This window comes from Helicoverpa zea, chromosome 9 (genome assembly GCF_022581195.2).
Source record: "Helicoverpa zea isolate HzStark_Cry1AcR chromosome 9, ilHelZeax1.1, whole genome shotgun sequence".
NCBI classification, from domain to species: Eukaryota; Metazoa; Arthropoda; class Insecta; order Lepidoptera; family Noctuidae; genus Helicoverpa; species Helicoverpa zea.
In genome coordinates, this window is record NC_061460.1 from 13,000,353 (window position 1) to 13,014,420 (window position 14,068).

Genomic DNA, 14,068 nt, shown 5'->3' on the forward strand with positions numbered 1-14,068 from the left:
AACATTCTTCCTTAATATCTGGTGTACGGTCGGACCACAAAGGTCAGCTTGTTAGTTTTAAAGCGAATAAAATAAATTCATTAAATAAGAAAATTACCTTTAGACCATTGAACAAAAAAACTTTGCAAAAATTTAAAGATAATACTTCGGATAAATTAAATTGTATTAACATAGACTGTAAAAAGCCAAATAAACTATTTAAACATTTATTTAATACACTCTGTCTGGAACTTAATAAGTCATGTCCGAAAAAAACTATTGAAATCACTCACAAATTTAAATTCAGTGAATGGTCTACTAAAGGGATTAGGATAAGTAGGGATGTCTTATATAACTTGTACCACGAAAGGTCATTGACTTCTGATCCATCTTTTCACGATTATGTAAGAAACTACTCGAAGATATTTAAAAAGGTATGTATTCTTGCTAAATCGAAATCAATTAGTAATAAAATAGCCAAATCAGACAATAAAATAAAAACGGTCTGGAATATTATAAACGTTGAAACTGGCCAAACCAAAATGCGGGATGCTGACCCGCGGTTAGTTATTGATAATGCTGTTATCTCAGATAAGGTAGAGGTTGCCAATGCTTTTGACACCTTTTTTTCAAACATTCCCGTAGAGGTTACCAAGTCCCTTAATTCATCTTCGATATTAGCTGAGTCGTTACTTCGACAAAACTTCAGTAGAAATGTACCTAGTTTTAAATTTCAATGTGTTTCTGATTACACGATTAAAAGAGCATTCAAGTCTTTAAATCTAAAAAAGACTGAGGACTTATGGGGCTTTTCTGTCACAGTCATTAATTCCATTATTGAGAGTGTTGCCCCAATACTTAGTGAAATTTTTAACCTTTGCATTGACAACGGTATCTTCCCTGACTTGATGAAACTCAGCAAAATTATTCCTATCTTTAAATCAGGCTGTAAGAAAAACCCTTCCAACTACAGACCTATTTCAATCCTTCCAGCCTTTAGTAAAATCTTCGAAAGGATCATGTTAGATCAGATGTTAAGACATTTTAATTTAAACACCATATTTCATGACCGCCAGTACGGCTTCACAAAGGGTAGGTCCACCACTGACGCAAGTGCAAGATTGATCACCCAAATCTTAAACGCCTGGGAAGATTCGCGGGATGCTGTGGGCATCTTCTGCGACCTTTCTAAGGCGTTCGATTGCGTTGACCACGACACTCTCATTTGTAAGCTGAACCACTACGGAATTCGTGGTAAAGCTCTCGCGCTCGTCCTTTCCTATCTATCAAATAGACAGCAAGTAGTGGACATAAGTGGCTCAACTTCATCTGGGTCATTAGTAAAAATGGGCGTGCCGCAGGGCTCAATTTTAGGTCCTTTTTTATTCTTAGCTTATATAAATGATCTCCCGTATATGATGTCTGAGATCTCTGACATTATTTTATTTGCTGATGACACTTCCCTTGTCTTCAAAATTAACAGAAAGGAATCTAGTCCCATAAACGTAAACGATAGCTTGGTTATTCTGAGCAAGTGGTTTGCCGCGAATAACTTGCTTCTTAATTCTTCTAAAACGAAATGTATTAAATTCTCTTTACCTAATGTAACACCAGTAGGGCTCAATATCGTTCTGGACGATAATAAGTTAGATGTTATTAAGCAAACCGTCTTCCTGGGCATCACCATAGACTCTAAATTGCAATGGGGTGCTCACATCTCAGCAATGTCAAAAAGGCTGAGTTCCGCAGCTTATGCAGTCAGAAAAATAAGACAGATTACTGACGTTGCTACTGCTAGGCTCGTGTATTTTGCTTACTTCCATAGTATTATGTCCTACGGTATTTTATTGTGGGGGGCAGCGGCGGACGTAAATTCAATATTTGTACTCCAGAAAAGGGCAGTTCGTGCAATTTATGGCCTCGGCCCTCGCGAGTCATTGAGAGAATTATTTAAAGAAATTGAAATACTTACACTTCCTTCTCTTTACATTCTTGAAAATATAATGTTCGTACGCAAAAACTTAAATCAATTTATTGTTAAAAGTGATATACATTCGATTAATACAAGAAACAAGCACAAACTAGTAGTTCCGAGATTCAGATTAACGAAATCGAATAAATCGTTTTTAGGGAACTGTGTCCGTTTTTACAACAAGCTGCCTAAGTGTGTAACCGATCTCACGGATATAAAATTTAAGAACACTGTAAAATCCACCCTCATTAAAAAAGCTTATTATAAAATTCAAGACTTCGTTGACGATAAAGATATTATATGGCGATAACTCATCTCTCCATGTGTGGCTTCCCTGGCAATTAAACGTCTTTTTCTTTTCTCTTTGGATTGTATAGATTTACTGTTTACCTTTCAGTTGCATTGTATAATTTTATCAGCTTACTATTGTTATGTAATAGAATGTTTGTGACAATATTACTTTTTAAAAGAGTGTCTATGGAGTTTCTTGCCGGCTCTTCTCCATGAGACCAACTTTTTGGAACCGTGCAACTAATTTGACGTTTCATAAGAGCCTGCAAAGGCCTATTTGAAATAAAAACAATTTGATTTTGATTTTGATTTTGGTGAAAAGTGACCTTCCTTAAGCAAGACGTATGGTTTCCCAATTTTAAAAACCGGGTATTTTTGTTATTGTAAATTCATGCACGAATCGTGTTCCACATAGTTACCTATAGAGAAAATGACACTTTTCAAACGAATATAAAGGCATATTTATAAAACAAACATTTAAACAAAAATGAATACTGGACTAAGTCCACCCAAATACCAACAACCTAATATTAATTTATGTAGGATTATTTTTATCACAAAATTCTACCAAAGTATTAAAACTAGATGACAAGGCAGTATTTCCATAGTATAATCCTTTAAAGCTATGATGTCACCTTTATTTTAGTCAGCAAAAAGGTGGATGGACCCTTCTCTGAGCCGTTCATACCTTAAGAGTAGGTACCCACAGAACACCCACATACTGCAAACTTTTAGTCGGCCGATAGTTTGCTTGTTACGCTCATAAAGATGAATTGTGGTACGCAGATTTCAAAACGAGGTATATAGCCGGTAAAAGACCGACTGAAAACTTTATTTGGAGTCAAGATTTTCTGAAACAAAATATATTAACCGTCAGGTCAACTATCGGCCGACTATTTAGTCTGCAGTATGTGAGGTACTCGAAATTTTTACATATAAGTGTCGTATCTTGCCTGGTGGGGTAATAAAAGGTCAAAGTGTTATGTTAATGGTTTACGGATGAAAGATGTTTTTTTTGTAGTGTAGGTTTTTGTGACATAAGTGTCACCAACGCGAGCCTTATCTACACCAATATTTTCACAAACTCGAATAAAAAAGAAAACGTTCATCGTATACTCCCAGCATTCTGCAGAACTTTTAGACCGTCAATAGTTTGATAGTATAAATAGGGTAATAAATCAGCATAGAGGCGAATTATAGTGCATTCCAACGACCAGATAATCGGCTGGACGAAAACGACTAAAGTCCAAGTTTAAAGACAACGTAGGTACACATCAGTTTTTCTTAAAACAACCGTATATTTTGAATTACGTGAAAATTAAAAGCAGTTTTAAGAAAAACGGGAGTTTAAAAAGTGCCCTTCAAAATAAACTGTCAGCTAACGATCTGGGCAACTATCGGCCGACAATTTAGTTTTCAGTGATCGAGTGCTCAAGAAAAGAAGGCCTTATATATTTTATTGTAACATTGTAAACATCAAAGTATTTAATTACTTACACTTGCCTGCAAAATAATTAATCAGCGTTTAATTTCTCACAGTGCAATCCATTTGCGACAATACCTATAATAAATTACTCTCTCATTTATTCATTCCGATCTCTCGAGACTTCCCCACTTTTAATCGAATGAGAATCGAGAATCATCGATAATAAATGATTGCTTTATTGTTTCACTCTTAAATTATTTCACGGGATCATATCTGTATCGAAATCGCGAATTGAATGAAATGTTCGCATCGAAATAATAATTTCCAATTTTTATATTTTCTTTCAGTAGTTAATATTCATTTTTTGGTAACAATATTCTCTTAACTATAATTGAGTTTAATAACTATTTGAAAATTACTTCTACGGACTAGATTTGAGACTCCTGCAAAGTTTTTTCAGTAGTGGTTCTATTTATAATTCTGGATTAATTTAGAATTGTGAAGTTCAAAAATAGATTTGATTTTATTATAGTTATTGGATCATTTCACCTCCACGACCATTTCGATATCTTTTTTAAACTTTGAAGCTATTTTTCTGAATTTCCTATTCATAAAACAACACCTGAAGACTGTATTAATGCAGTAGGTTTCTTATAACCAGCTGTTATTTATATAACTCACACTAACTTGTATCCTCATATATTTATTGTACTATTCCCTTCACACAAGCAAAACCGCAGACAACACACCGTATAAAATAAATCCACCTACTATTCTGCCATTATCGAGTCCGATTCCCGCATCACAACAAATATTTGTATATCCCACGGACCGGGTCCGTGTTTGTATGGACCTAATAGCCACCGCGACATACAGACTCCCCGATGGGATCAACGTAAATCATTTAAATTGTGTTTTGTGGACGCCATTGTGAATCAGCCGACCAAATCCTCTATTGAGGTGTCTGTGTATCGTATTAGCGGCAATTGGTGGCGATTACCGTTATATGGATATAATGGTGACCTAGCTATTGTCGGTTATGGCGGCTGGTCTCGTATAAGGAGATCGGCCAGTTGCGCAGGACATATTATCCCTATTCCTTTACTGTCAAGGCCCCATGGGCCGGCAATCCAACACGACCGGAGAGAGATCAAGCGCAGAACCGACATTAACGTACTCTGCGATACGCGGGTGTATCAATCGCCTGTACTTAACCACCTGTAATAGGTCTATATGAAATAAAAATATTTCGCATTGAATCACTTCATTTGGAATTCTTGGTGAAAGTTTCTAAAAACCCACAAAGTCATTTCGGATCGACCCGGGAACCGAACAGCAATTATTGCTGTTCGGTTCCCGGGTCCAGTAGTCTGATTGTCACATAGCGCAATAATTGCGCTATGTGACAATCAGACTACTGGGATAGTGTCGAATAGCCATCCCATTGGCCAATGAGAGTGAGGAAATAGAGAGATTTGGTACTTAAAATCATCAAATGACCCCTCCCGCTGTGGGTTAGCAGCAGTGATGGAGTGTCAGACTCTTACTTACTAAAAACCGTCGTGTTCCGTCATAGGCCTTTTATGTACCAGGGCCGCGGTATCTCTTTCGAACAACCCGCAGAGAGATTTGGTACTTACATAGATATCCTAGAGACTTAGAAAGGATAGACATTACTTTATGTATACTTCAGGGTGAGGACGGAACCGCGGGAACATACAATTTGGTAAAACCTACGCACTAAATACATATATTTCACATGTCAACCTGTCTGGTATTCCAGTAATACAGTTAACTTCAATAAACTACTCCCACACGTACATTTGACGCGATCGTTCAACCAATTAACAGCTCACTAATGATTATTTTATTACGATTAATTATGTTGCGGAATAACACTGAAACATTACAGTTTTAGAGTTCCGTGAAACTTTGCGTAAAACGAAATTTAATTTGCAACATAATCATGGTTGCAAATGTTAACTGTATTACTGGAATACCAGACAGGTTGACATGTGAAATATATGTATTTAGTGCGTAGGTTTTACCAAATTGTATGTTCCCCGGGGTTCCGTCCTCACCCTGAAGTATTCCGTTGAGCAGAAACTTGTTAAAGCCAGTTTGAAAGATTCTAGATAAAGTTCTAGATAGTTATCTGACAGATAATGCCAAAGAAAGTTTTTAATTTTGACTACATTTCTATGGCACTATCCGTCAGATGTCAGATAGCTATCTGTAACTGTATCTGGAATCTTTTAATATGGCCCTAAGTGTTACCATATTGTTCGTCTATGTGTATCGTACGTTTATAATTGAAAATGTTCAATTTATCAATGTGTAAAGGTCAGGGGTATGTAAGCCTAAAAAAACATACGGCACAATACCCTAGGATCCAATAAAATATAATCTATGTAAATGTCTCCTTCTAAAAATGTTTATAAAATAAACAAATAAGAAGGAAAGTGCCTAGAGAGTGTTATTCTCAAAAAAACTTGATAAAAAGTTATAGTCATAAAAAGTTACGACATTTATAAAACTTCTTAAAAGATGTCTACATTTTTGTCATTTTAACATATTACGTACTGCGAAAATATTCGTATCACACACAAGTATGAGAAATATGTGAGCTAATGAACCAAATTAATAATTTCAACCAACCCTTTGAATTACATATGTATATCCATATTTTGCCGATATTTCCTAAAGAAGAGTTCTCCGTGTAATTTTCAATTAAACCCGTAATTAATACACATGATTTGTAAGTAAAATATCATGAAAAGTTTGCTGAAATTCAGGGCAAAATTGTTCAGATTTAAACATTAAATTGGAACAATGTTAATGAGGGTTTTAAGAATATTCAATAGCTCATTTTAAGCCTCAATTTGTTTCGCCATTATTTAAATATTTTTTCTGAATATTGTTTAATAAATTATTATTTTCATCTCATATAATAATTTTAATACGTTAAAAATTAATTATAACAATTTACCTATTAATAACTTGACTCTATCATTGCCATTTTTATATCTTTATATTTTTTTGCTACAACTTTTTTTACCTTAAATATATTCAGAATTAATTTGCGGACTCCGCAAAAACTACACGAAAGTACACGCAAATATTAAAAAAAAAAAACACGTAGTTTCATGTTAACACGAAAAGGCAAACAGATAAAATTAATGCGACCACATGTGGCCAGCAATAAAAGTTAGTTAATTACTCACTTTACATCCTCTTCCAGTCCTCACCGGCGTCAACTTCCACTCAAGTCAAAAAAAACACACACTACACTTTCAAATTCAAATTCCGAACACTAGAACAAAAAAAAACTCACACGCAATAAATACGAATTGAAAATTTGAATCTCGAACGTAACACACTTGGGTAGTGGGTGCGCGATGCACGACCTCTCAGTCCGCCCGCCAATCAGCAACTGCCGTCGCGAGATTTTCTACAGAGGAAGAAAAATCCGGAGTGGACGGCGACAAATATTTACTGTAATACGTATGTAATGAAATATTGTTTGAACATCAGGAAATCTGACCCAATGATACCTGGAGACTGTCTTTGTATCTATTCTGTGAGTGGAAAGCGTTGGGCCGTGATTGATATTGGTCGATAGATAAATGCATGGTGTAACTTTCAGTGATACGTTATCGTTAGGAAATTGCCCCATTTATTGTTATTGTGACATTTTTTTGCTATTATTATATCCTTCAGCACAATTTATGAAGCTTTTGGCCGCTTAGGGGTGATCTTTCAGCCTTTATATTGGAAAATAGTTTTGAAAGATTGTTCGAAAGTTCTTGGGCGATTGTTTTGCTAACTTGCTGTCATGATTGGAATACTTATGAAAGGGATAGTCTCACACATCAAAGGTATAGGCAAAGTTTCGCAACTTAACTTTCTAATAGGGAAAATTGATAAATTAGATTAGTTTAAAAAGTATAGTAAGCTATAGAATAAGGATATTGTAATGCTAATTAACGTTTTTGGATTTTTTTTTCAGTTGTATAGTTTGTTTGTGGAAATACAGTTTTCTAGAACTTTTAAAAGTATATTTACAGGACCTACTAAAATCGTGCAACAAGTTTCTAACCTTTCATAAGTGCTTTAACTTTAGCTCGTTGAACACGTTATAGGTCTGATAGCCAATCATTTTGTAGTCACTCCAAGATATTTTAACTATAGCAGCTTTTCATAATTTTACTCTCTTTACTCTTAATTATTAAACTGATAAGCTTTTTTGTTTAAAACCATAAAACTTGTAAATTGGACACAACTAGCAAACTTACAAACATTATTTTTATCTGCCATTTTTTTTTTCCCAAAGTATGTTAGTTGCTTTCAGTCTAACCGAATGCAGCCGAGTACCAGTGTTTTACATTTACCGACTACCTATCCTCAATCTAGTTACCGTAGCAACCTGATACCCCTTCGTTAGTCTGGTTGTCGGACTACCCGGCTTTTAACTACCCGTAACGACTGCCAAATCTTTAAATGACGGCCGGGACTCACCAACTTGACGTGCCTTCCAAAAAATCCAAACTATAATCAAAAAATACAAGCTGTAAATATATGTTGTAGTTTCTGCTAGCTAGAAACTACAAGATAAACACTTTTCCAAGTACTTTCTCTCTTCACACGCTAAAACAAAACACCGTCACCTTTGCAAGAAGCTCACGGCGTTACTAATGAGCATTATGTATTCACTTTTATGAAGACCTAACGCCAAGGTCTGACGTGTACGGAGTGCAGTCCTGAAATACTGGCAGTACGAATGGGAAAATGGGTTTGTTTGTTAAGTTAAATCGCTGAAAAGGAAGAAAACATGGAGAAAACATAAATAGGTTTTTATATAGGCATATAGGCTTTTTCAAACTTGGTTCATGAAGCTATTATTTAGGTAATTATAGTGTACAATGGTCCTGAAAGTCTGAAATCTGAAAGCTTTGAGCAAGCTTGCCGATATACGTTCTTTTCTTTTTCAGAAGAGTACCACGCTGTATAACAATGCTGATGACGAATAGAATCATATCCTACTTCCTTAGTCGATCAGATAGTTAATCACATTTTAATACAGATATCGTATTTATAACTAATTCCCGCCCGCGGCTTTGCCCGCGTAGATTTCGGTTATATCTCGTTTCCAAGAGAATTCTTCAAAAGTCCGGGATAAAAACTATCCTATATTCTTTCTCAAGGTCAACTCTATTAAAATCAGTTCAGTTGTTTAGACGTGATAGCGTAACTGACAGACAGACAGAGTTACTTTCGCATTTATAATATTAGTAGGGATTTATAATAGCCAAGGTAACTATTAAATGCCGACGAAGTCGTAGGCAAACACTAGTATTCATATAATGACGTAAAAGAAAACAAAATCAGGTGTCGTCCTCAGGGTTTTAGAATTAGTGTCACGCTTGACACAAAAGATGAAATAAAAATGTATTTTCTGAGGCTTGCGTTTTTAAAAAAGCAAAATATTTTTGCTGCGAGTAACTACATATGTTAGTTAACTTAGTTATGCATATTTGCAGTGACGAACGAATATTTAGTATTCAAAAACATATGTGTACTTACCAGTTAAAAAATAATAACAAAAATCAACCACCTCGAATCACTTCATATTTTTTTATAGTTTTTCATAAATACAAATTCTGTCATGTACTTGACATGAGTAGACTAGCTTTCACTTTTTATGAACCTATGTTTTCCTCATTAATAGGAATATCAACTCCCGAGCCTTTTTCCCAACTATTTTGGGGTCGGCTTCCAGTCTAACCGGATTCAGCTGAATACCAGTGTTTTACAAGAAGCGCCTGCCTATCTGATCTCCCCCTCAACCCAGCTACCCGGGCGCCCCAATACCCCTTGGTTAGAATGGCGTCAGACTTACTGGCTTCTGACTACCCCTAAAGACTGTCAAGGACAGTCAACGGTGTCCAAGATATACTTAGAAAGTACAGTCAATTATTACAGAAATGTTTAGATTGTGATATTTATTCCAAAATATACCTACCTTAATTCCCACCGTGTGCCCTGTTAATTATCTTATCCTTATAACAGAAAGTTAATCATAAGCCACAACATACGGGTGCGTAACAACAGCCAGTGAACCTTATCGAGATAACCTCTAAACAAAACAATGGCACACGTGTAAACTGAACTTGGCTATGTAATAGGTTAACACTGGGTAACTTATCCTGATATATCACTAAATGTCTATACTAGTATTATAAAGCTGAAGAGTTGGTTTGTTTGTTTGAATGCTCTCTCTTCTTAGTCGTTTCCCTCACTGCTGAGGATCGTGACTCTTTCTGATCTTGTCCACTAGATGTCGCCATTTATTGCGTTCTGTTGCTTGATGCATTGCAACATTCATAGGCATCTCCAGCTCTTTGGTTATTTGGTCAGACCACCGTATGGGACTTCGGCCTCTCGGTCTCCTTCCTTCTACTTTCCCGGTCACTATCAGGCGCTCTAAATTATTGGCATCTCTGCGAGCAATATGGCCAAAATATCTCGCGATCCTTTGCAAGCAGATTGTGGACAGGCGCTGAGTTTTTTCTATTTTTAGCTCTTTCAGGATAGAAACGTTTGTGCGGTAGACTGTCCATGGTATCCTCAGCATTCTGCGCCAGCACCACATTTCAAAGGCGTCGATTTTCTGCCTGAGGGCGCCCTTGATTGTCCAAGTTTCTACACCATAGAGGGCAATGGGAAAGACAAGTGTGCGAACGAGGTGCATTTTGGTCCGATTTGTGATATTCCTGTCTTTCCACACCTTACTCAGTTCGGTCATTGCTGTCCTAGCCATTCCAATGCGCCTTCTAATCTCAGGTTCATTACTGCCTTTGTTCGTGATTGTAGAACCAAGGTACTGAAATTGATCCACAGTCTCATATTCTTGTATATGATATATGTAATGCTCTAATCCTACGTGAAAATAATCTTAATGAAAAAAAGTGAAAGTAGTTTTCAAAAAATGTCTTTATTATTATTTTACTAAAGATAAGCGGATTTAAAAAAAGGCTATAGATTCATTTTTATCCGGATAAGCGTGTGATAATAAATGCACAGGTTTTCATCAATAGATAGATGGTATAACTGTCTATGAAGAGGCATTTACCGTAAGAAATTTCTCTAAAATGCAGGTAAAATCACGGGAAATAGCTAGTACTTGTGAACAGGAGGTTACTAACGCCCACTTCCAAGAAAGCTCTTTAAGCTAAGACTTGAAAACGGTTTATAATTAATAAATAATGAATTTTTTCATCTTTTCATTGTTCGATATTGAAGCCTTTCTTGTGTCTTTTTTCAGGTTTTGTAATCTTTTATTGTTCATTTGTTTTTCTATAATATAGCATAACAGTTGCGAGGTTACGAGGTAGTCTAGTGGTTAAAGTGCCTACCTCTCAAGTATAAATATGTAAGTTCGATTGCAAGTCAGGCCTGTACCTTCCCATGTATCTTAGACATCAATGATTGACAGCGAGGGAAAAATAGCTCAAGAAACCTTAGGATGAAATCACGAACCCCCCTTGAGTAATAGTGTTGACTTGACTGTAGAATCAGCTCTAGATAAATCCCGGTACAAAAGAAGACACGATCAGAGAATTTTTGAGGCGAAATGTGTCGCAAAAAATGGTGCGTATTGGCTTGTGAAAGCTGAATGTGAAAGCGCTGTTTTACATATTTAAAGATTTGACTTTGTAAAAGTCATATTAGTACTCGGCAGGTTTTAAACCCGCACTCGAAAATCTAGGTCACCACGGCGCAGAGTATTTTAATTAAACACTAAAGAAATACCTAAAATGTAAATGTTTGATTTTCAAGATTTTAATATATTTTACTGGCTAAAATATTGCCACTCAAGAATACCTAAATGAGACCTTTTTCAGTTCACTTAGAATTTTAGATTCGTAAGAAGTTTTATTAGTTTTTCTTAACCAAATTAAAAGAAAAACCTTTTATTAAAACAGTTGGCTATTTATTAAAAGTATTTAATATTCTCGTACTTTATAAAGATGTTATAATTTTATTGCGTTATTTTCCAGTTGATAAAATCTATCCCTATCTAAATATATAAAACTCAAAGGTGACTGACTGACTGACTGACTGACATAGTGATCTATCAACGCACAGCTGAAACCACTGGACGGATCGGGCTGAAATTTGGCATGCAGGTAGATGTTATGACGCAGGCATCCGCTAAGAAAGGATTTTGATCAATTCTACCCCTAAGGGGATAAAATAGGGGATGAAAGTTTGTATGAAACTTTGTCAATTTTAAACCGATCGGACTGAGACTTTGCATGCATAAAGCTACTATGGCGTAGGCAATCCTTAAGAAAGGATTTTGATAAATTCCATCCCTAAGGGGATAAAATAGGGGATGAAAGTTTATATACATCTTCTTAGATTTTATGAAGAAGTCCTGATGACGAATCAGAATTTTATGATGACGTTCGCTTAAATACGATTTTGATTAATTCAACCCCCATTCAACCCCCACGGGTGATAAAATAAGGGATGATGAAGGATGTAAAATGTATTAGTTTCAACCTATCAGTACGTAATGGAACGAACAAAATAATGTTTAGTTCTAAATGTTGAGAAGTTCTGCCTACCGCTATTAGATGGCGCTGTGCATTTTCGTCTCATTTCTGAATCGCGGTGTTAAGATTCTCCGCCAGTTAATTACCTTCGAACTGAACTGTAGGTAATCTGTTTGTTTGGTTGCTGCGGATTGCCTTCCTCACTGACATATTAAACATAAATATTTCTAGCGTATTATATTTGACGGTTCTTTTCTTGGCATTTTGTTTTTAACCGACTTCCCAAAAAGGAGGAGGTTATGGTTAGTCGTTTTGGTCATAGACTGCGTTGTATTTGGCATTTGTTTTGTTTTCGTTTGGTGTAAGTTTAGATTTTGTTGGTTAGACTTATTTTAAAATGGCTAAAGAAAATCTAAACGTTAATGGAGAAGTTGAAGAATGTATTCAAATCAAAAAAACGTTTCAAATCAAATCAAAACGTTTATTCGCGTTCGTGACGCACACACAAAAACGAATACATATAAAAGCTCACAAAAATAAAACAAAACAGGAATGAAAACGAAAAAAAAAAAAAAAAAAAAAAAAAAAGAGAATGGGAAAAGGAAAATATGCGTCACGATCACGCGAAATGGCCCTCGCTCAGCATATGCAGCGACCCTATGCGAGACAGAGTTGCGGCGCTGGTTTTCAGCGATGGCCAACACTAACATGTGACGTCAATCGGTGTGTAACCTTAACTAAGTATATACATACTAAGTGTGTAATATATATTTATAAAATATAATATACTGCTATAAAAACATACTAAATATAAATAGAAAAAACTATAAAATGTACTGTCGTCCCTATTGTTGGTGACGGTGCATGTTTGTTTCGTGCTCTCTCTTATTTAATGTACGGAACACAAGACAGAGCAATGGAGGTGCGTACTTAATACCTAACGATATCCCGTTCGAATTTAAACGATTACAGTTTCCCCTAAAAGTCTGCTTTGCCATGACAATAAATAAGTCTCTCTGCGGGTATTGACTTGAGAGAACATTGCTTCTCTCATGGACAGTTTTATGTTGCTTGCTCACGAGTAAGTTCACCCAATAACTTAATAATTTTAGCGCCTAATGACAGATTAGTAAAGAATATTGTGTACAAAGAAGTTTTGTAGGCCCTAATTTTTTACACACGCTAAACAAAAGTAAAGCCGCAAAAACCATACCTAATTAATAATAATACTTCTTAACGCGAGCGAAGCCGCGGGCAACAGCTAGTTTTTAATAAAAAAAATACATTCAGTGTTACGTAGTCTATTTATAGAGAAAGGCTATATGCTATATTTTATCCGTGTTCTCGAAGTCACTCCAACAAGATACGGGTGAAACCATAGGTGGAAGCTAATTGCAATATAAAATGGTGTATCACGCCATAAAACACCATCATCATCGGCACATAAAGTAATCCGTAACTCGTCAGTATTCACAAGCGGTTGAATCATTTCCAAAATATGTGGCGCTGCTAAATTAAGTTGGCCACAGTTATAATATATACAAGCCGTTGGAAAGTACTGCGCGCAACAAAATAAAGAAAGATTGCCACTCTTGAGGATAAACTCAGTAGGAAATAACAGTCATTTGTTTTGCTTTTAGTATTTGGTTGTGAATAGTTCGAAACCTGGACCTGTCAAAATTCTTATTTTATTATCTCCCGAGCCTTTTTCACTATTAACAAAACTTATATGTGAAAAGCTATTTCCTTTTTAAACATTCTACACATAAATGCTGTTCAAGACACTTTTGCAAAGGGAATGAATCATTGACGTCAGAAGTAGACCAGAGGGTATTTAAA

At 35.7% G+C, this 14,068-nt stretch overlaps 1 protein-coding gene across 4 annotated transcripts in view; it reads right to left on the reverse strand.

Moving 5' to 3' along the window:
• The window catches only part of LOC124633264 (allatostatin-A receptor), a 184,360-nt gene extending 177,260 nt beyond the window's left edge, over window positions 1-7,100 (reverse strand). For all 4 annotated transcript variants that reach the window (XM_047168441.1, XM_047168439.1, XM_047168442.1 and 1 more), the window contains exon 1: window positions 6,893-7,100. The gene's annotated coding sequence lies outside the window, so the exon portion shown is untranslated. The remainder of the gene's footprint in view (window positions 1-6,892) is intronic.
• Window positions 7,101-14,068: the final 6,968 nt, after the last annotated feature.